Below are 22500 nucleotides of genomic sequence, written 5' to 3' on the forward strand. Positions count from 1 at the left end.
AAATGTATTAAATGTATATGCACAAAATGCACTGTGTGTGTGTGTGTGTGTGTGTGTGTGTGTGTGTGTGTGTGTGTGTGTGTGTGTGTGTGTGTGTGTGTGTGTGTGTGTGTGTGTGTGTGTGTGTGTGTGTTCTGCCTTAGGAGAGCAATGAACACTAAAAGAAAAAAAAAGTTGAGAGAGAGAGAGAGAGAGAGAGAGAGAGAGAGAGAGAGAGAGAGAGAGAGAGAGAGAGAGAGAGAGAGAGAGAGAGAGAGAAGGAAATGCACAATAAAACGAGACCTTACATAAAAATCCTCTCTCTCTCTCTCTCTCTCTCTCTCTCTCTCTCTCTCTCTCTCTCTCTCTCTCTCTCTCTCTCTCTCTCTCTCACGGAAACACTCTGTCCCACACATCATTAACCGAATTCTAACCTCAGTTCCTCGATAAATCCGGATAACTGAACACAGATGAAGGAAGACGAGACACGAACGCAACGAATAAAACCGAATAGATGAGAAAATAAAGTACATAAGATTACGGATAGGACGGAAAAGTGGAATGAAGTATGAATGAGTACAGATAAATGAGAGAGAGAGAAAGAGAGAGAGAGAGATAGAGATAGATAGATAGATAGAGAAAGAGAGAGAGAGAGAGAGAGGCCGCCAGTTCAAGCCCCAACTCATAAACCGGTTGGTCGGTATTTGCAAGCAATATTGAATTAAAATTTGATTGCATTACTTCTCAAACTAAAATCCTGCCTGGCCCGCCCTCATCCCATACACTCCCCGGCTTCATTGAATTCGCTGGCATCGTAAGTCATGGAAAAATGCTCGGTAGGTGGTTCATATTCGGTACGGAAGGGAGGGAGAGTGAGAGGGAGAGAGAGAGAGAGCTGCGTATAGGGAGAGAGAGAGAGAGAGAGAGAGGGGAGGGAAGGAGGGTACTTTCACTAAAGGCTCTCTCTCCCAGTTATTGTTTATGTTGTTTGGTGTTGATTTTACTTTGGCCAAACTGGAGGCGGTGAGTTCAGATTGCGAGGATAAAGTACGTGTGTGTGTGTGTGTGTGTGTGTGTGTGTGTGTGTGTGTGTGTGTGTGTGTGTGTGTGTGTGTGTGTGTGTGTGTGTGTGTGTGTGTGTGTGTGTGTGTGTGTCCTGATGGCTCTTTCATGAGAGAGGTGAACGGCGTAGCAAAACAAATACATAAAAATACAGAATACTCTTCACTAACCCTTCACTAGGAGATGAGGTAGCAGAGAGAAACTACATTCTGAGCAATAAACTGACTCTTCTTCCTTCCTTCCTTCCTTACTTGCTTCCCTTTCTTCCTACACTACTTCCCTGACTCCCTCCCTCCTTCAGTCAATCCGTACACTATGACTCCCAAGACCTCAATGTATAATCACTCCACATGCAAACAATCTCCACTCCACTTCGTATCTCTAGGGCAGCGGAGTGGAAGGATGAAAGGGGCATGCCAGAATAAATGCACCAACAACTCCATCTTTTCAATTATCTCTATTTCTGTCTCTTTATCGGGCCGTGTTGTGTCCACGCTCCGCTACTACACTCATCTACCTAAACAGCATAACCGGGGCTTGCCTCTCGATGATCGCACCTTCCCATGCATGTTTCTCATTCAATTAACAATCCACTCTCCGTCTCTCCAGCCTTACCCCTCTTTTCCCCTCTCTCCCTCTCTCCCCTCGCTGTCCATTATCCTCTCTTCCTCTCACTTCTCCTTGTTTTCGCATAATCTCTTCACTAACCTGCGTGCCTGCCTGCTTCTCTCTCTCTCTCTCTCTCTCTCTCTCTCTCTCTCTCTCTCTCTCTCTCTCTCTCTCTCTCTCTCTCTCTCTCTCTCTCTCTCTCTCTCTCTCTCTCTCTTTTCGCTTGCCGTGTTATAACCAGCGCCGGTACAGCAACACCTTTCACGATGCAAATGCCCCGTTGATCTATGGAGCAATACACGAAGTCCGACGCAATAAGCTTCTCGTGGCAACTGGACCCCCACCCTCCCTCCTCTCACCTCTTACCTTCCTCTCCCTCCCTTCCTCCCTCCAGGACTCTCCCTTACACCATCCCTCTCCTACTCTCTCTCTCTCCCTCTCCCTCCTTCTCCGTCCGCCTACTCCTAGTCCTAGTCCTCCTCTCTCTCTCTCTCTCTCTCTCTCTCTCTCTCTCTCTCTCTCTCTCTCTCTCTCTCTCTCTCTCTCTCTCAGCCTGTGGACATTTACTGCCTCCTGTTCTGATTTCTGTTGATGGTTTTTGTAATGGTTTACTTTATTTAGCAAGTTTTTTTTTATATTTTTGTTCGTTTCTTTTTTCAATTTGCATATATCCCCAATTATTGCCTTTGCCCGCCTATTCTTTTCATTTGTTTTAATTTTCTCCTTTATCTCTCCCGCACATAGATTCTCTCTCTCTCTCTCTCTCTCTCTCTCTCTCTCTCTCTCTCTCTCTCTCTCTCTCTCTCTCTCTCTCTCTCTCTCTCTCTCTCTCTCTCTTCACCACCCACACCAACACATTCTTTCCCATCTCAACTCCCTCACTTCCTCCCTGCCTTCCTCCCTCCCTTCCTTCCTTCCTGCTCTTCCATCCCATATTGAACTCCGGTACCTCCTCCCCCAACCCTTCCCCACTCCTCCCCCAGTCCCGGCCCAGCCTCGCGTGCATGGACGGTGGTCAAGAGTGGTTATGAGTTGTATCCCTAAAATGAGGCTGAGCTGGCCCACACGAGGCTATAGAGAAGGGAGGGGAAGTAGAGGGAGGGACAGGACGAAAGGGGCAAACGAGAGGAGGGAAAAATACATAACAGCAGGAAGAGGTAGATAGGTAGGTGGGTACTAGGTGGGGGAGGCTGGTAGATAGAGAGGTTTGGGGTAGATGGTGAAAGAAAGATAAGAGGAAGAGGGAATGGCTGTAGGAGTGATGGGGTGAAGGAGTAAAGGTAGACAGGTAGGTAGATAGAGAGGTTAGGTAGTAGGGGAGTAGATTAGAGTAGATAGGGAGTGAAGAAAGAATAAGAGGAGGAGTGAAGGAGTGATGGAGTAAAGGATGTGAGATGTGAAGAATTAAATGAGGAAATGAAGGAATGAAGATTAATGTACGTGAGAGAAAGAACATAATAATAAAGAAAGGGAATAAGAGACAGGAATTATTATTATTATTATTATTATCATTATTATTATTATTATTATTATTAATACTATCATTACCATCATCATCAACAGCAGCAACTTTACCACCTCATTAGTTAACAAAATATCATAGAACTTAAGATTAAAATAAGAAAGAGTAAAATACACTCTAAAAAAAAAAAAAGAGAAAAAGAAAAACGGAGTCAGCGAGCAAACAGGAGGAGGAGGAGGAGGAGGAGGAGGAGGAGGAGGAGGAGGAGGAGGAGGAGGAGGAGGAGGTCTTCCCTTCCCATGACCCCTGTTGAGTCATCCATCACAGGGAATCCAATATGGGTGACTATGGCCGGCTTGAGGGAGGGGAGGGAGCCACTCAGCTAAGCCACTCTCTCTCTCTCTCTCTCTCTCTCTCTCTCTCTCTCTCTCTCTCTCTCTCTCTCTCTCTCTCTCTCTCTCTCTGTCTCTGTTTATTGTCCCGTGTGGGTTTGTCTTTTCTTGTTCTCTTTTGTTATGGTATCGATTATTTCTCTCTCTCTCTCTCTCTCTCTCTCTCTCTCTCTCTCTCTCTCTCTCTCTCTCTCTCTCTCTCTCTCTCTCTCTCTCTCTCTCTCTCTCATACTCTAAACACCTATAAATCTATTCATGCACGCATGAAATGTATCTATTTAACTGTTTGTTTGTCTATGTATCTACTGCCTATGTATGTATGCATGTATTTATGCATGTATGTATGTATGTATGTATGTAGGTATGTATGTATGTATGTACCTGTTACCATGCATCTATTTCATGCCACTCTTAATTTACGAAAACAAAAATTGGTATAACAAAAACATAACAAAAAAGCGAAAAAAAAGCAGGTTAACAAAGCTGGAATCTGCCGCTGGAGGGTAAGTTGAGGGCAAGTGTTCATGATTAATTACGAAAACGAGAAATTTATTGGAAATCGCCCAAAAATGGCTGGAAATGAAGTAGCGAATGAAATGTTGAGATTGCAGGCCGGTTTAATCAACATCGTCTTTGTCCGCTCGGGAAGTCAAGCTAAATATTTTCATCAAAGGCCGCTGGAGTATAAAAGGAAGGAACTTTTCAAAAAAACAATGGCGTGATTTATTTTCTCTTTTTTTTTGTGGGGGGGTGAAGGGATGAGTTTGTGGGGGTGAGTGAGTGAGTGGGGGGGGGAGGGAGGGAGGGAGGGGATAAAATAGCTAGTGAGAAAAGAGATAAGGAAAAGTTACGAATCTGAAAACATTAAAAAGAAGATAAAAAAGAAAAAAAAACATTCCCTTATGAAAAGTCTGAGTGAAAATGCGATATTTCCCTTAGATGACAGTTTTCCTTTATTTTTTATTTTTTTTTACTTTTCTTTTGGCTCTCAAAGAAAAAAAAAACAGAAAAGTGGAGAAAAAGGAAACGAAATAGCGGAAGATATTCTTAAATTCTTCAATGATGAATGTTATGAAAATATTTCAGAACATGAGAAGACATAAACAGATATTGAAAACACAGGATAGAGAACAAACAGGTAGCAGAAAACAAGTGAGAGAGAGAGAGAGAGAGAGAGAGAGAGAGAGAGAGAGAGAGAGAGAGAGAGAGAGAGAGAGAGAGAGAGAGAGAGAGAGAGAGAGAGAACAACAATAAAATACAATGAATTACCACAATGTCATGTAGAAAAATGGTGATAATGAATGATAAATAATGAAATACAATGAAAAAAAAAACAGTCTTCATCTAAAAATAGTGTTGATGAATAACAAATAACAAAGCACGGTGAAAAACAATAATGTCCAAAGAAAAAATTGTGTTAACGAATAAGAAGAAAAAAAGAAAACGATGAAAAAAAAACACTAGACCTTAAAAAAAATAAAAAAAAAAAACACAAAAACACGGGGATGAGACACGAAATCCCAAGCAAAACATGACGGAAAAAAAAAAGACAGAAAAGAACAGACATTCTTACTTTGCTTTTCACGTGGCCCCAAAATGTAATTATGTCATCATTGTAATCCATGTGAATGTTATTATCGTCCTAAGCCAACCTGGAATAACTCGTTCTTTTCTCTTCACTCGCTCTGAACCAATCAAGCGAGAATTTCAAAACCACACACACACACACGACACACGCTGCTAAGAGAGACACGTTCATATACAGATGCCAGTAAGCCGTTCACAGCCGCTCCTTTGTCATTACGTGATTGCCGTCTCTCTCTCTCTCTCTCTCTCTCTCTCTCTCTCTCTCTCTCTCTCTCTCTCTCTCTCTCTCTCTCTCTCTCTCTCTCTCTTCCTTATAACTATTTACCTTTTTCATTTATCTGCCTGTCTATCTATCTATCTATGTATCTATCTATCCATCCATCCATCTATCTAGCTCAACCAATACACTTCTTTACTAACTAGCGCAGTGACGAGTGGTGAAGAGCATTTGCTATCCTCTATCTCTTACTGTTCAGGGCAACGCAGCTCGTCACAAACTGCCTCCTGAGAATTCACACGTCTAATTTTCCCTTGTGAAAAATTTGGTAAAACTGTCTGTACCATCATAAAAAGAAAAAAAAAAAAAAGCAGGAAAACTATTTTTCCCTTATAAAATGAACAAGGAAATCTCTATACCCAATAAGGAAAGTAAACAAGAGCACTATTCTCCCTTAAAAACGAAAAAGCGAAAAATAAAAAAATACATGAGAGAAAGGAAAGTCCGTGCCCAGTGAGAGACAAGCAAGACAACGCGATGCAAGATTACTCGTGTTAGTCTAAGGCGGAGAGACACAGAAATCGGCCGGACCAGTTTTAGGCACAGGAGTCACACCAGCTTTATTCCGTGCAGCACAGAGGCCAACGAGGGCACGTGCTGCAAGATCGCGATGCTGTTAGTCCGAGGGAAGGTAATGGGCTCACACGCCGGGCCTTCGTCACACTTAGCGGCCGGCCATTAAGGGGAGAGGGACTAAGAAATATCAATGAGGGAGCGACATGATGGTAATGAAAGCTAAGTGCCAAGGAGCGAGGGACGAAAGTTGAGGGTGAGGGTGTGTGTGTGTGTGTGTGTGTGTGTGTGTGTGTGTGTGTGTGTGTCAGAAGCTTGTGCTGGTGCTGTGTTCTCTGACAAGCGTAATAAGCATTTAGTATTGGTGTACAGTCAGGCTTATAAGTCAAGATACCTGCCTCGTTTGTTTCCGTGTTTGGTGTCTTTTCTTAATTGATCTCAAGTCCTCTGATCTTACGTAGCAGTTTATCAGTTGTCAGGTTTTATAAGGAGACTGTCAGCAAATCAAAAGACGTGTTATTCAAGGAACATACTGAACACTATACTGGTGGGTAACATACATTTTCTTCTTCATGTACAAGGGAGGCAGACAAAGGACAACAACAAACCAAGGAAAAGAAACTATAAATAAGACACGTTCATTTTCCTTCTTCTGACCATGACAGCATAACACCATACGTAACGGGATGACTTCTAAGAACATATCTGGCCACGTGCATGAGTTTTATAATGGTAATCTGAGAAATATGTATTCACTAATGTATTTATCAGTGCAGAGAACAAGCGGAAAGAAAGACCAACACAGTGAAGCACAGAAGGAGAGAACATTCATTACCTTCGTCAGTGGATACTCTCTCTCTCTCTCTCTCTCTCTCTCTCTCTCTCTCTCTCTCTCTCTCTCTCTCTCTCTCTCTCTCTCTCTCTCTCTCTCTCTCTCTCTGCCTCTCTCGTCTCCCTAAAGACTATGTAGCTTCTAATGACCCGTCCATCCTTCACCGTCCGCTTCTATGACCTATTCAGAAGTCTCCTTGACCCTTCCAGCTTCCTGCTCCTCGCGTCTCTCAGTCTCCCCTCCCCCGGCCAACTTCTAAAGACCGCCCGTGATCGTGTCTCATCACTCAGCATCGGTAATGGGTGTTAATACCGTCTGTAATTATCGCCTCCTCCCCGCCGCGTCTTCCCGGGCCCTCTCTTCCTCTTCTCCCTCCTTAACGATCCGCGGCGCCTCGGTTCCTCCATCAATCAACGAAAGGGGAGGAAAATTGCATGGACCAGGGAAAAAAATTGGGGGTTGTCTCCATGAGCAATCAACTTCCTCAACGCACAGATTCATTTTAAAGATTGGAACCTTAAAATCTTTCCCTCTTACAGAAAGCTTCTTTATCAATCAAGGCTTATGGGGGAGGAAAGCTGTAAGTTGCAAGGAAGAGGGTGAGGAAAGGGTGCTATATATTTGCACAGTCAGAGAGATTTTATACATAGATCCATTAGCCAGTTTGGAACTTTAGAATCTTGAGAGAGTTGCGAGAGAGGAAAGTTGCAAGAATGAAGGAAATAAGAGGATCGTGTTGTTGTCTTCATTAAGCGTCAACCCAAAGCTCCTACACAGCATTTCATTAATATGATAAAAACTTTAGAATCGTTTCCCCGGTAAGTTATACAGATCCTCCATCAATCATGACTTCAGGCGGTAGGAATATTGCTGGGACAAGAGGAAATCGAGTTGTCTTGAAAAAAAATCACCACCGAACCTCAACAGAAGGAGATTCGTTAATCAGATTGAAATCTTAAGAACCTTTTCTCTTGTAAATAAAAAAAAAAGATAAAGTGAAAACCCCACATCTGTATAGAAGGATTCACTAACCAACTGAACCTAAGAACATTTCTCTTGTAAATTAAAAACCTCACATCAAGGATAAGGCAAAAAGCACCACCTTCATAGACAATCAACCCAGGAGTCGGTACACAAAGATTCATTAACCAACTGAACCTAAGAAGCTTTCCCTCACACCCGAGTCTCCCTCCACCCAACAACTTGACCACTGTGATCACGATATTCAAAACCAATTTCCTGCTTCCCCACCGCGGCTCCTAAGACTGAGGGCGACTGCAGGGGGTGTCTGAGTTGCTCTTAATCAGCCAATCTGTATGCGTCCAAGGGCTGCCTCCTGCGTCACCCCTTAGATAGCCTCCTCAGCCTCGCCACACATATCATTATTAATCCATTTAAACTGCGATTTCTCTTAATCCTTCGCGCTAAGCCGCCCAGTACATTACCAAGACGGACGGGGGAGATCTTATAGTGATGGACGCTGGTGGTGGGTAATGAAGAGATGTGGTGAGTGCAGGGAGGGAGGGATGGTGAGGGGGAGGGTCTGGCTATGTTTGTGTGTGTGAGGGTGGGTGTGTGATGTAACTTGCGGCTTTTAGTATGTGTTATTGATAATTTATTCCTTACATTCAGATTGTGGAAGAGGGATTTTGCACGGGGAAGTAATGTTGATGATGAAAATGATGATGGTGGTAGTGGTGGTGGTGGTGGTGGTAACAATAATAATAATTCAAATAATAATTCAAATAATAATATTGATGATGATGATGATAATAATAATAATAATAATAATAATAATAATAATAATAATAATAATAATAATAATAATAATAATAACAATAATAAAAGGAAGAAGAAGAAGAAGAAGAAGAAGAAGAAGAAGAAGAAGAAGAAGAAGAAGAAGAAGAAGAAGAAGAAGAAGAAGAAGAAGAAGAAGAAGAAGAAGAAAAAGAGAAAGAGATGACACAAACTTAGAGTGAAGAGATGAACGTTAGCAATCGTAAAACAATAACAGAAAAATAACAACATAAAATCAAAACAAAGAGACTAATATATATACAAATAATTACCAACTCAGGGTCACATAAAAACAATGAAAAATAAAATAATAAAGAAAACTATGAAAAAAAAACTAAAGGAATGAAAAAGACGCGACATCATAAAACAGAAAGCGAGAGAGAGAGAGAGAGAGAGAGAGAGAGAGAGAGAGAGAGAGAGAGAGAGAGAGAGAGAGAGAGAGAGAGAGAGAGAGAGAGAGAGAGAGAGAGAGAGAGATAATAAAGATAATGACATTGGGTGGGGCTGATGTAATGACGCCATGCACACACACACACACACACACACACACACACACACACACACACACACACACACACACACACAACATAAAACAGTGCGTGCGAGAAATGTACATTAATTTAAAGAACGATATGATAAAAGTAGCATTAGAAAACGGGACATCACGAGCCTCACTCAATCCTGTGAAAATACAATTAGGTAAGTACAGTACAATTACGTAAGTACACACACACACACACACACACACACACACACACACACACACACACACACACACACACACACACACACACACACACACAATATAGTGAATGTGCTTACCCGTGTGCGTGAAAGCGTGCTTGCGTGCCTGCGTGTATGTGTGTGTGTGTATGTGCGTATGTGCGTCTGTATGTGTGTACGTACGTGCCAGCATGTGTGTGTGCGTGCGTGCAGGCGTGCATATACTTGTTTGTTTACGTGCGTGGGTGCGCGCAATCTCCTCCTCTCCCTCGCTTACCGCCAGCTACACACACACACACACACACACACACACACACACACACACACACACACACACGCCCTCAGATAATGAAAAATAACACAGACAAACAACGACAAACCCACCACTAGAAGAAGACAATGCAAGTTACAAACACCAAAAGAAAGAACAAGAGAAGGAGTAATCTGGTGAGAGGTGAGAGGCGTATCGGGGAGAGGGAGGCGGGGAGAGGGAGAGAGAGAGGAGGCGGCAGGGAGAGGGATAAAGAAGAGAGGAAAGGGCGGGGAGAGGTCCAGGGGAACCCGCACATGTGCATACCATAAATGCATTGATTTATGCGCGCGGGTGTCTGCGTAACCCTGGCAACGCTCCTGTCCCTCCTCCTCCTCCTCCTCCTCCTCCTCCTCCTCTTTCCCCTCCTCTCTTCTCCCCCTCCTCATGGCTGCCTGGAAGTGGACCATCGCACTCTTATTATATTGGAGAGAGAGAGAGAGAGAGAGAGAGAGAGAGAGAGAGAGAGAGAGAGAGAGAGAGAGAGAGAGAGAGAGAGAGAGAGAGAGAGAGAGAGAGAGAGAGCACAAGCACACAGTGTACTTTTCTTCCGTCTGATTTACTGTATTACATCTATGCTGTCCTTTCTTCCTCGCTCGCTCGCTCGTGAGAGAGAGAGAGAGAGAGAGAGAGAGAGAGAGAGAGAGAGAGAGAGAGAGAGAGAGAGAGAGAGAGAGGAAGGGAGGTAGCAGACAGGAAAGGTGTTGCTTGCTTCGTGTTTTTGTCAAGAGGGTGCGAGGTTGCGATCAGCGAATGTCCTAGAGAGAGAAACCTGTATGATGTCTCACGGCTTCTTTCACACGGGGGATAAATATTTACTGATCGCATTATAAATCAAGGTTGGGAGACTATCAAGAGAGAAGTGTTCCTTTTTAAACCGACGGGGGTACCCAAGCTTGTGGGGATGCTTGGGGGAAGTGGTGGTGGTGGTAGTGGTGGTGGTGGTGGTGGTGGAGGTGCTTGTGAACAGTGAAGTGAAGGAGGTGTTAGTGAACGATCTGAAGAACTTTCTGTATGACTGTGTGTGCGTGTGTGCGTGTTTCTCCGTGTGAGCATGAGTGGGTATTTTATTATAATTATTGTTTTTATTTTTTTTATAATAAAGAGAGGCATCTTCCAAGAATGAAGTGTACTTGAGAGAAATAATAAGGTTATATGTGGATAAGGTAAGAGAGAGAGAGAGAGAGAGAGAGAGAGAGAGAGAGAGAGAGAGAGAGAGAGAGAGAGAGAGAGAGAGAGAGAGAGAGAGAGAGAGAGAGAGAGACTGTATGCAGAGGAATATTAGAGGTAGAGGTAGAAGAGGAGGAGGAGGAGGAGGAGGAGGAGGAGGAGGAGGAGGAGGAGGAGGAGGAGAGCAGCTCTGCATGCAGCCGTTGCATTTGGGGGTGAGGAAAGGAGGGGACAAATTTGTGAGGCGGGCGGAGGAGGGCGGGAGGGAGGGCGGGAGAGAGGACCACAGGGGGGGTAAGAGGGGTAAGGGAAAAACTGCTGATGCTTGCTGCCTCCTGCTGAATCTATAGGCAAGCGGATTACCCATGGGGAGAGACGCTAATGAAGGAACCTGCCAGAATTCCCTAGGGGGCCACGACCAAAATTGCTTGATAAGGAGAATAACCCGTGAAGATGTTGTCATTATATAAAAAAGATGCGTAGTCGTAACTCACATTCCCGAAGGAGGCGGTGAAGGTGCAAGGAGGTGTAAGTCCTCTGAGGCGTCCCCCGTGCAAGCATATCCCTGTGAGTTGTGTTAATTATTGGCCACGGCGCTTATGGACTCAGGGTGGGGCTTGGCACTATATTCATGGTGAGGGCCGCGCGGGGGACGTGTTGCCCATGGGATAAGGGTCGTAATTAGTGTTGCATTCAAGCACCAATTACCAATCTCCCCCAAAATGGAAGCACTAATTATCCCAGGCACAGCGCGGACACGCCCGTCTCTCATTTGCTCCAAGGGTGAAAATATATGAAATATGTAAAATGCACCGAAGATACTGCATAAACATGGCCGTGTAAAAAATATGCTCTGATGCTTTTAAAAAATATAAATTATGAAAACAGATAACCATCAAAACGACCTCGTTCTCACCTTCGTTCACAGGTGCGGGTGGCGGGAGAATGGGAGAGGGAGGAGGGGGAAGGCGCGCGTCCTGCGAAGGGAGAGGGAGTGCGTGTGAGTGAGAGGGAGAAGAATAGATGGGAAGAGCGAGCAGATAATGAGTAGCGGGGAAGTATCGCTTGAGCTCCTCCTCCTAAGATTAACTGGACAGCTTCCCGTGTGACCTTGACAGACTCCAGGATATTGTTGGCAGGGAAAAAAATGCGAGAAAACTAACAGAAACACAAAATAAGAAAGCAGATTAAGCACGCACCCACCTACCAACCCACCCACCCACCCACACACACACACACACACACACACACACACACACACACACACACACACAGGAGGTAACACACGCAGTACATACGCCTAAAATATTTTACCCAAACACGTACAACAAACGCTCCACATCCTATTCTAGTTCCGTACGAGTTTCCGCTGCCGTGTTTCGCAAGCACTTATGGGATGGGAGAGAGAGAGAGAGAGAGAGAGAGAGAGAGAGAGAGAGAGAGAGAGAGAGAGAGAGAGAGAGAGAGAGAGAGAGACGAGAAAAATAATTGATTCGCGTTCATTTCAGTAGGTTATCTGGGCGATCAATTTTTTCCAAGCAATCGATACCTCATGGTCTGGTTCTCATCCCATTCATCTCTCTCTCTCTCTCTCTCTCTCTCTCTCTCTCTCTCTCTCTCTCTCTCTCTCTCTCTCTCTCTCTTGCGATCCACTTCTTTCTAACAAACAAACAAAAAAATGAACTGGAATGAAGGAAAGACATGATAAGGAGAAGAAAGAGAAGAAGGAATAAGATGACGTAGTATTTTGATTATTTCCAAGTTCTATTTCCAGTAGTGCTAAGGAAGCGAGAGCGAGAGGCGCCGGCGAAGAGGTCCGTGCAATGAGGTTTGTGTACTCTCAAGATTTTATTAACATGCCCGCTGGTCTGTTTTCCCTGCCGTGGTATTTGCTAAGAGTCAACACGAGGCGTCTAGTTGGTCAATGAAGAGTGGAGGCAGTGAGGGAGTGGAGGAGAGGTTCGCTTGTTCTTGTAAGTGAATGGATGATGATATTGGTTGTGGTGATGAGTTTTTATATAAGACTTGCTCTGGGAAAGGGTAAGAAAACGGGAGGAAAAGGTCTGACGAGGATGTTTCGATGTTCGCTGTCGGCTATGCATGCTTTCCTTTCTGTACATTTACACATTAAGTTCGTCTCTGCCTGGTATCTTTTACGTAAGATGTGCTCTATGGTAATAAAACTGTATAAAAAGCTCAATGAAGATGCCAGTCCCTTGTCCGACAGCAATTCTAAAGCCCAGAGTGTTTTCATGATGGTGATGATGGTGATGACTTGAGCTGTCCATCTGTCTGACTGTTACAATGGTGAGTAGCTGAAAAAGTCGAGGATTACTTGCAGGGGTGGGTAAAGTTTTGAGCTGCCTACCCGTATCTGCCTCTGTTTTCATCATTATGTTTATCTGTTTGTCAACTTGGTCGTTTCTGTCCGTTTATCGATCTATCTGTCTGTCTGCGTGTCTGTTTATGAAGTGAAGAGTGGCGACAGGAGAGCAGCGGAAGGATGATAATGAATACGTATATGGTAACGAGATTAACAGTAGCAAAACTGATGAAATAAAGTTCGGTTGCATAAGACTTTATATAGTTATTGTATTTGCAAATGAGTAGTGAACAATATCTATTTTTCTCACCTGGACTCTTTCAACTTGTCAGCCAAATGTGGGCGTAAGTTTCATAATGGTTTGATTAATATAGTGATATGGTGTGATGTTTCAGAATTACTGAATACGCGTTCAGTGCATCACTTCTTCAAATGAAATCCACAAGAAAAAGAAAAGTAATCAAAAAATGCATATACAGATACAGCACACTTAGAATAATTAACACACATAAAAAACGGAACGTGTGAAGAAAGTCTTCCGGCTATATAATAAAAATGTTTCAAAGGAAAAGTGACAAGAATACATGCAAGTAAAAATAAGGAAATATTGTTTGCCATGCATGAAGTGTGGCTAAATGCAAGGCGCTGCATGACTCATAATGTAAAATAAATGACTCATAATGTAAATGCAAGGCGCTGCAAGACTCATAATGTAAAACAAATGTCCTCACCAGTAAATGAACTGGTGCACGTACTGGGACAAAACAAAATTTTCAAATGCACATCCATTATGAAGAAACGAGTATGAGAAATATGTCTCAAATATATATACAATAATAACTTATAATTCATTTACATAATTATTTATTAATCATTCTACTTATTGGTCCTTAGAGAATTACAAGAACGCTTATATAACTTATCTACTTCCCTCTCTATGTTAACTACCTATCAACTTCTAAACAAAGAAAATTTTATAGAATAAATGCACTTATGTAATTATTTACTTAAATAATTCATTTATAAACAAAAAAAAATCAGTATAGTTTATCATCTCCACGAATGCATTTAATCAGAGGTTCGGCGTAATCACAAGTAGTGGAAGTAGCTCAACAAGCAAGGCAGTAATAATGAGCATCTTACTTTGTCCCCTATTGCAGCAAGGAGGCGACCAGCAGCGCGCCACGAGCTCTTCACCGCGAGGAGCACCAAACACGTCGCATTTCAGAGACAGTGACAGAGGCAGAGAGATGAAACACACTCCTGGAGGCACGAATTAACTTTTTAAAAACTGTTTCAGGAACTTCCTCTGGCATACAAAACGGGATGAAATGACGCCAAAATGAAGCAAGAAAACTCACGCGTACGTAAACGAGAAAGACACGTACATCAAAAAGTGAGAAAAGTAATGCATGAAAAATAAATTAAACAACTAGACACTGAAAAATAAAATGCTAGTTACTGAGATGAGGAAAACGTAAATTATATCTAAAAAAAATTATTAAAAAGAAAACGAGAAAACTCACAGAACGAGGCAAGCAGAACAAGGAGAACAAGTAAGCAGATAGGGCAAGCAGAGCAGAGCAAGCAGGGGAAGAAGGAAGGTAGCAGCGGAGTGGAAAGCTGAGCGAGGGAGAGGAGGCGCGGCAGACTGGGAGCAAAAAGTCGTCTGGGGGCTTGGACAGGGTGAGGATCGGGTCGCGCTGTTCCTCCTGTGCCTTTGGGAAGCAGCTCCTCTTCAGGGCAACCACCAACACCTGCTTGTGAAGTGCTTGTGTTGCCTCCCTCCCTTTCTACCTACTTCCCTTCCTGTTACTCTCTCTCTCTCTCTCTCTCTCTCTCTCTCTCTCTCTCTCTCTCTCTCTCTCTCTCTCTCTCTCTCTCTCTCTCTCTCTCTCTCTCTCTCATGTTCCTTTCTCCAAAATTTCGTCTCATTCTTGTTTATTTTTCTTCGTCCCTTCCTATCTCCAGCGTTTCTCCCTCCCTTTTCTCTCTCTCTCTCCTGCTCCACTCATTGTTTCCCTCCCTATATTTCCTTCACGTACTTGTTTGTGTTTTCTTCCTCCCTCCCTCCTTCTCCTCCCTTCCTCTAGCATGCCTCCCTTCCACTTCTCCTTCTCTCTCTCTCTTCTTCCAATCACTTTTCTCCCATTTATCCATAATATTTTCCTTCTCATATCTGTGTGTGCTTTATCTATCCTTCGTCATTTCTATCCGTTCTCCCTTTTTTTATTCCCTCCCTCATGTAGTCTTATTCATATTTTCTTTTATGTAATATTTTCTTTTTCTTGCTCATTTCTTTTCTTTTCCCATGATGCATTATTACAGGTGGAATCTGCGTACATCCTACTCGCATCCTGCATACCTCCTGGACACTAGGAAAAGAAAAGAAAAAAAAATATAATATATTCGCTCACACACACCCTGCATAATTAAAAATGATACACAACACAGACACAACACACACACACACACACACACACACACACACACACCCACACACTACTTTGTTTAGTATTTTCTTCTAACACTACCACGACCTCCCTCAGTACTCCCTTTTTGCCTCTATCTAACTATTATTCGTCCTGCTTCATTGCTTACGCCTTTCCCCCGCCCTTCCTCCACCCCAGCTCCGGCCTCCATCCACTCCCACTTCACCACCCGTAGTCACCGGGGCCCCATCACTAGCAGGCAAACGCACACTCCTCCACCACTAATGTGCTGTTCACCTTAGCATTTTTATTGTTATTAAAATGTGTAAAAGTGACGCTTATGGTTATTATTGTCATTATCACCGCTTTATTATTATATTTTACGGTAAAACGGTCATTTTATTGCGTGGCGCGTGTTGCATGTTGTTGGTGTTTGGATTTATGCTTTGTTTGTGTGTGTGTTGGGTCGGAGTAAGTGCGTGTGTGCGTCTGTGTGTGTGTGTTGCAAAGGGGAAAGGGGGATAAGTGTTCGTGCGTGTCTGTGTGTCGCCTACGAGAGTAAGTATTGGAATATTCGGAGACAAAAAAGAGAGAGAAAAAAAAGTGTTATCAGAAATAGAAAAGAAAAAAAAAGTAAAAAAAGGAACAAAACACATAGCACATACTATACATTTAAGCATCAATCGCATTAATTAAATCGTACACGTCGCGTCCTCTGCAGTAGTGAATGCGTGGGGTAAATAAGACTGTGTTTATCGTAGTTCATGTATTTATTGTGGATAATGAGCGTCGCACCTAATCACCTGCCTGGGAGATTCTTCATTTCTTCTACGTATTATTATTATTATTATTATTATCATTATTATTATTGTTGTTGTTATTTATTTATTTTTTTAAATATATATGCCTGTATAGTACAATATATAGGGCAGTTGCTTAGTGGTAGTTTTATTTGAGGGTTATTGTGAGTTTTGAGTAGTAACGGTATTATTATTATTATTATTATTATTATTATTATTATTATTATTATTATTATTATTATTAATCATTATTATTATTATTATCATTACTACTACTACTACTATTACTATTGTTATTATTATTATTATTATTATTATTATTATTATTATTATTATTATTATTATTATTTATCACAAGTCTATTTCTATTATATCAAGAACATACGTTATTATCTTATTTTCCACATAACTACTCTTTACAAATATATTAAAATACAAATCATAACGACCAAAGTAACACAGAAAGCAACACTTTTATAAAGCAATACTTTCATTCTGGCTTCTACCACGGGTCTCCATAGCGGATCAACCTTTCCCAGTGCACTCAGTCTTCTTCGTCTCCTTCAGTCAAGCCCAATACAAGCAGGTCTTCTTTTAATGGATCCACAAACCTTCTCTTAGGTCTTCCTTTAACTTCACTTGCTATTTCCGGCCTCCTTTTATCAACATACTCCTTCCTCATTTTCTTCTCTTGACAAGCCCAAACTATCTCACTCTCGCCTCTCTAGCTTTGTCCTCACTTACATGTGTTGTACCTGTGATGTAGAGTAGTACCCCTTATGACACACAAACGCACCACTTGTAACGATAAAAAGGAAAGTAATATTATAATGTGTTTTACGATAATGTTCATCTCGCTATTTTTTTTTTTTTTTTAATGATTCCAAACTATTGTAACCTAATTCACGGCAGCAGAACTTCAATTGACAACGTTTTCTACACGCACACCCACCCAAACACACACACACACACACACACACACAACCAATTCTTCGCTAAACACATACCAACAGTTGTACTTATTGAAATTTCACACGCATGAATGACCAATACTGAAACTCTACAAGCTACACACACAAACGCTCTCTCTCTCTCTCTCTCTCTCTCTCTCTCTCTCTCTCTCTCTCTCTCTCTCTCTCTCTCTCTCTCTCTCTCTCTCTCTCACCCAATTGTAACCCTTCACTAAGCCACAATAGGACCACAACTAGCTAACACCTGAGTGATTATAGCACCTCCTTGACCCTCCATCTCCTCTCCTTGCCTTCCCCTCTCCGCGCCCCTGTCCCTTATCTACATACTGATCGGAGACGCTGGACAATATGCGAGATTAATCCACAGTGATTCTCAACCCTTAGATTAAGTTTAAGTCCCCCCAGTACGCCACACCCTTTCTCCCCCCCTTTTCTCTGTCTCTGCTTCTCTATCTCCACTCTCGCCTCTCGCCTGCTAAATGAAAAGGGACTAGAAGGTGGGAGGGTGCGGGTCTTGCGTCACTGACTTCCACACTGTCTGCCTGGCTGCTCAAGAGGTCATTTGCATATGCATCATCATGGAATTGCAGTCTGAGGGGAGCCAGGAGACGAGGATGTAAGGGGAAGAGGGCTGGTTTGGTCCTACAGTTAGTCTTATTGTGTGTGTGTGTGTGTGTGTGTGTGTGTGTGTGTGTGTGTGTGTGTGTGTGTGTGTGTGTGTGTGTGTGTGTGTGTGTGTGTGTGTGTGTGTATCATCCTCACATAATTATGAGACAATACAAGCAAACTACATACAATAAAAGAAACGCACGCATACTTTTATCCCAGAGTATCTATCAACATAATGACAAAAGCATTTAAAACTCCTTCGGCAAATTTTACGGCGCCAACTGATGAAAGAGAGACAGACAGACACACAGACACAGACACAGACACAGGAGAGAGAGAGTAAAAAAAAATAATAATCAGGGAGGAGGAGGAGGAGAAGGAGGAGGGGTCGGTAGGTAGGTAGCTGCGCGTGACGAGGAAACACAGAGAGAGAGAGAGAGAGAGAGAGAGAGAGAGAGAGAGAGAGAGAGAGAGAGAGAGAGAGAGAGAGAGAGAGAGAGAGAGAGAGAGAGAGAGAGAGAGAGAGAGAGAGAGAGACAGAAAGGCGGGGTGTATGTAACATAGCCTGGGCAGTTCATAGCTATTCTCGGCCTTTGTAATGTGATTCGTAATGGCCTGTTTGCAGCGGTGGTCGGCGGCGTTCCTGGCAAAGGAGGAGAATACAGATACCCACTAATGAGGAGCATGAATATCCAGGAGATGTCAACGATTCATTACTCACTGGGCGGCGCTGGCTCACTCGTGTTCATTTTTCAGAGGCCCTAAGATGCCAAGGGATACCAACTAATCACCCGTGGCAGCTCCGATCTCCCAGGGGACGCCCGATGGAAAAATGCAGCTGCAGAAATTATCCAAAAGGTACCCCAGGCATGATCTCTTTCTGTTTTATTTATCTTTTTTTTTCTCTCTCTTTTTTTTTTTTTGTCGGTCTCTGTCTGCCTGTTTGTCTGTATGTCTGCCTGCCTGCCTGCCTGCTCCAGCACTAATGTTAAATCAATCAAGTTTGCATAATAGTTTCCGTGTGACAGTGGCTATTGTGTGTGTGTGTGTGTGTGTGTGTGTGTGTGTGTGTGTGTGTGTGTGTGTGTGTGTGTGTGTGTGTGTGTGTGTGTGTGTGTGTGTGTGTGTGTGTGTGTGTTCTGTATTTATTTATTTATTTTTTTTTTCAGTGCATTTCCAGGCTTAGCTCTTCCCCTTTTATTATAGTTATGAAGAACACTTATCTGTGAAAGGTAAGTTTGTTAAATTGGTCACACTCCCCGCCAACCATCAATTAGAGACGCTGTTCACAGTAATTGGACGCATTGTGTTAACAGGACACAACATTGCCTGCCTCGCTCTAAGCTTGCCATGCTGTATTGATCTCCAGGTGAAAGGGCTACCTCCTCCTGTGTGTGTGTGTGTGTGTGTGTGTGTGTGTGTTAGTCTCCCTCTCCGAATATGACAAGTACCTTTTCAATCTTCCCTACCTTAGTCTCTGAGCACTTTGTTACGTGGGGTTGATCTGAAATGAAGCGCTAACCTTTGTCTCACCGCCCACCACCATACATACATACATATCCTCCTTCCAGCAACAAACTTAAACGCAAACGCACTTATATTTCAATCTACCAATCATGCATATACATCTACATTGCTTCCTTACCCTATCCTCCCTTCTGAGTTTCTCCAATGACTGTAGAAACTTTAAAGAAGTGACACTGATTCTTCTTGCCAAATTTCTTGTAGCTAATGATATAAAGAAAGACGAGGCATATGAAGCCAGGTTATCAGGATTGTATGGTAATTTTTATTCTACTTTCTCTATCCTTCTTTACTCTCTTCTATCATTCTAGTTCTTTCTGCGTTTGCATTCGCCACTATTCTTCATTTTATAGTTTACGAGATAGAAGAGCGAGGCATCAGAAGTCAATAGACCGTCAGGGTTTTATAACAATTCTTACACTACTTTGCCCGTCTATCTTTACTGCGTTTACATACAGCACCAAAGTTTTGTAGCGGCAAAGAAGAATGAAGTATCAGGAGTCATGTTATCAGGGTCTTATGACAAATCTTATACTGCTTTCTCCGTCTTTCCTATCTTTCTTCAATCAGTCAAACCATATTCAGTACACGGTTTTTTTTTTTCCCACAATCTCTTAGTGAAATAAAGTTCGTACAAACACCCTTTTATTTATTCACCCATATTTTGGATGAGGATTTTGGAATCATACTGTAATTACCTAACATGATATTTCAGCAACTGAAAAAGAAAACATCTCATTATGGATGTTAGTACGCATTTTTTTCCTTTGTTACTTACGTTCACATAACACTTCCCTGATGTGTACACTTCTACTTTACACTGACATATTCACTTTGATCCATCACTACAAAACTATCCACTCAGCGCATCTTTCCATCATCCTGTGTCCTTCACCTCTCCCGCGTCCTCCCTCCGCTTCCTCCACCATAGGAACTCATTCTGGCTCTTGTTCCTGCCTATGTTAAAAAGAGAGGGAGCCGTGTGTGATGCAGTATGAGGTATCGGATAACTTGTTTCGCTTCGAGGGGAAAAATCGACTTTTATTCAAACAGTATGACATGCTGAGTCACAAATACATGTTCATAAGAAGTCTCGTCGATAAAAAGACACGTGATTTTTTTTTCCTGCTGGCGAAAGAGAGAAGTGAGTGTTGGCAGTGCGGCCTTGCTGGTGATCAGGCGAACTGACGAGCATCAAAGAGACGCAGATATGACAGATATGCCACCCACTCCCCTCCCCTCCACGACACACACACACACACACACACACACACACACACACACACACACACACACACACACACACACACACACACACACACACACACACACACACACACCCGTACACACGCGCACGCATGCATACAAGCATGGGAAAGCAACATGTGTGCTCATATTGATAACTGGTGCCGCCGCCCCACACACTCATCACACGCGTCTGGTGCCTGCCGCCGCGCCTGCCTCGCTAGGGACGGAGGCACAAACCTGGAGAGGAAGGCGCCGTGGCCGAGAGGGGCGGGAAGCAGGAGGGCGTGAGGAGGGGACGATAGGACACACTCAGCAAGTATTTCCCTTTGTTGAGATGGTCTGTACCATTCACTGTAAGGCTGACAGTAGTGAGGCAGTAAGCATGCATGACGCCTCCCCTCCCTCGCCCCTGCTCCGGTGCCGTATGTCTCCACGGCGTGAGGCTCGTGGTGCAATGTGGTATTAAATGTGGTCCTGTTCCCTCAGTACCATAAAACTGCACTGAACTGAAGGACGTTCGGTAGGAGCTTGCATGAATTGACGTGTATTATAATTGTAAAATGTAAAATGCTTACTATACCAGAAGGGTCACTATTTGCTTGTTCCCTGAAGTTGCAAAAACAATATTATGGTCATATATATTATTTATTTAGGAAAAGCTGCTCCATAGACGAACACTTATTATGGTGGAGCGATGGCTAATTTAATGAGGATACGACTGATTTCACCACTCAATGGTGCTGTCGTGATTAGGTATTTAATTGAGAATCATCTGCCTCTCTCTGTCTGTATCTATCTGTCTGTCCGTTTGTCTATCCTACTCTCTCTCTCTCTCTCTCTCTCTCTCTCTCTCTCTCTCTCTCTCTCTCTCTCTCTCTCTCTCTCTCTCATTATCCACTCAGCTGCACGCATCTATTTTCCTTCCTTCACGTACAGAATACACACAAAGCCACCAAGGCTCAAGGTTATAATACAAAAACTAGTGCAGCTTTACAGTCCTCAAGACTTGAGACCAATCCAATGACTTTGAAAACTGCAACACTTTGGTCACTCCTCATAGTTTTCATTCGAATTTCGGTCACTTACTCAGTGTTTGCCACACCGTGACACGCCTGCTGCCCACCTGCCCCGCCACACACCACGCCACTTTCACTCTTGTCGCCTAACTCTTTTTATATTAGTAGTCTTCTGTAATTCTAAACTTACATTCCTAACATCTTATTATTTTTGTTTCCTTCTAATACTTGATTAGCACTCGCCATGTCCCGCGCTGTGTGGTGAGTGTTTATCCTGGCTGCTTCAAATTATTGTTCTGCAAGATTATTCCCGTGACGCTTGCCTGTGGACTCAACGCTCTTGCCTCATCAATTCATACGAGTGTTAATATTTCCTCATCCTACCACTTCTACAAACGACTCATTTCCTTCAGCAGGTTTCTTTACCTCTCGATATATATATATATATATATATATATATATATATATATATATATATATATATATATATATATATATATATATATATATATATATATATATATATATATATATATACGATCATGAACACACAGCGTCGTGTGGCGGATCTGAAAGTAAATCAGTAACTGGACTTCAATTAACAAACTACTGAGATACAATATGTTTGTTTTACGCCCTTTTAAACTTTATCTACACCTGATGGCCGCGCCCAGGCCTCGTCTCGCCCGGAGTGTCATGCAGCGATGCGGCGGCCCGCCATACATGCCCTGAATACTCAAACAAACCCCCCAGAGGGAGGTCGATGCCCCCGCGACAAACAACTCCGCCAGGCCCCGACAACACAATCAGCCGAGGCCCACAAGGAAGGCGGGAGGGACGCCCCAGCTAATGACTGACACGCTC

General features: G+C 43.0%; 1 protein-coding gene and 1 long non-coding RNA gene across 4 annotated transcripts in view; one reads left to right on the forward strand and one right to left on the reverse strand.

The window, feature by feature from the left end:
- LOC135109247 (uncharacterized) overlaps positions 1-22500 on the reverse strand; it is a 259673-nt gene that overhangs the window by 75830 nt on the left and 161343 nt on the right. Inside the window, exon 4 of one of the 3 annotated variants that reach the window (XM_064020508.1) lies at positions 11630-11690. The exons of the other annotated variants lie outside the window; for them this stretch is intronic. The gene's annotated coding sequence lies outside the window, so the exon portion shown is untranslated. The remainder of the gene's footprint in view (positions 1-11629; positions 11691-22500) is intronic. 3 annotated transcript variants of the gene reach the window in all.
- The window catches only part of LOC135109250 (uncharacterized), a 111758-nt gene that overhangs the window by 66142 nt on the left and 23116 nt on the right, over positions 1-22500 (forward strand). The window contains exon 3 of the long non-coding RNA XR_010272624.1: positions 18605-18706. This is a non-coding gene — a long non-coding RNA (uncharacterized LOC135109250). The remainder of the gene's footprint in view (positions 1-18604; positions 18707-22500) is intronic.

Source organism: Scylla paramamosain, chromosome 18 (assembly GCF_035594125.1).
Source record: "Scylla paramamosain isolate STU-SP2022 chromosome 18, ASM3559412v1, whole genome shotgun sequence".
Classification (NCBI taxonomy): Eukaryota; Metazoa; Arthropoda; class Malacostraca; order Decapoda; family Portunidae; genus Scylla; species Scylla paramamosain.